At 34.1% G+C, this 1,186-nt stretch overlaps 1 long non-coding RNA gene across 1 annotated transcript; it reads left to right on the top strand.

The window, feature by feature from the left end:
• The first annotated feature begins 328 nt into the window (after positions 1 to 328).
• Positions 329 to 935, top strand: LOC108373837 (uncharacterized). The gene is made up of 3 exons (XR_001849000.1): positions 329 to 433; positions 487 to 638; positions 714 to 935. It is a non-coding gene; the product is annotated as an uncharacterized LOC108373837 (long non-coding RNA).
• The last annotated feature ends 251 nt before the right edge of the window (positions 936 to 1,186 follow it).

Below are 1,186 nucleotides of genomic sequence, written 5' to 3'. Positions count from 1 at the left end.
CTGATCATTTATGTATACATTTGTCTATATCTATCTCGATTCGTTTTGGCTGTTACAAACAACCGTTATGTGAACAAAATTAATATACCCTTGTGCACAAGTGCGCTCGGGTATAAAAAATCAGCACACGTGTTTTCGTTGACCGTGTTATATTAATCGCTGTAAATAATTTTTAAAATATCTTTTGTATTTTCGTTGTCAATTGAATTATAACAAACGCACCGCAGTCAGCCTTTCTCTTATATGTATTGTTCAAATTTTATACAATTGTTAAAAAACTTGCAAGTGTTATCTGAAAAACACTTGTTTGCTGATTTCAATTCTCCTATAAAAGTACGTCGGCGCAGTTGTTTGACTAACAGTTGGTTTCCGTTCTCAAACTTGCAATCATCAAATCATCAAAACATGTGGCCCAGGAGTTCCTTCACGTTCCGTAAGTTCTCAAGTCGCGATATATGATGTTCCTACTAACTTGTTGAATTCCAGTTTTTGGAGTTGTGCTGTTAATCACTGTAGCTATGACTCAAGCCCAGCCTGAAGATGGATGGGGTGGTGGGCCTGGCCCGAGGCCATGGTAGGAGACCAAGCTTGTAAGTGTATTTCACGCAATCTCAACTGCCAATCAAGGCCGCGTGCTAGTAAGTAGACTCAATTAAATACTTCAGCTAATTGGAAAATTCTATATTTATTACTGTCTTCTCCTGTATTTTTAGACTGGTTTATAACCAGGGAAAACTATTGCGAGAAGATAAAAATTGTAGAACCTGCCGCCGAATGCAAAGATTAATGAGACACAATGATTGACGGAATGTTAACTGATTTAAAATATGCAAATTTTTAATTTTCCAAGAACTAATTTTCGACCTCAAAAAGTTCAATTCACTTTTATAAAAAATTATATTTCTTCCAATAAAATTATGTGACTTCATATGAAACCTACTTTGTTTTAAATACAAATACAAAAATTATCAGACCGACGATTTAATAGAAGATTTAGCTATATGTATGTTGAAAAAATGTCCTTTATTTGATGTCGAGATCAATTCTTTATTGACAATAATGAGGAGGAAATGCCTCTTAACTGTATGCTTTAATATTGACACTGAATTGAATAAACGTGCTAAGCGGCAGTTTTGGAATAAGATTTAATGTAGATTAAGATTCGTACAAGGAAAATGGTAAAGAT

The sequence above is a fragment of the Rhagoletis zephyria genome, unplaced genomic scaffold (genome assembly GCF_001687245.7).
Source record: "Rhagoletis zephyria isolate East Lansing unplaced genomic scaffold, Rhagoletis_zephyria_1.1 Rzeph_scaffold_07072, whole genome shotgun sequence".
In the NCBI taxonomy this organism is placed as follows: Eukaryota; Metazoa; Arthropoda; class Insecta; order Diptera; family Tephritidae; genus Rhagoletis; species Rhagoletis zephyria.
The sequence above is the reverse complement of the archived record's forward strand: the minus strand, read 5'-3'. Positions and strand labels throughout refer to the sequence as shown.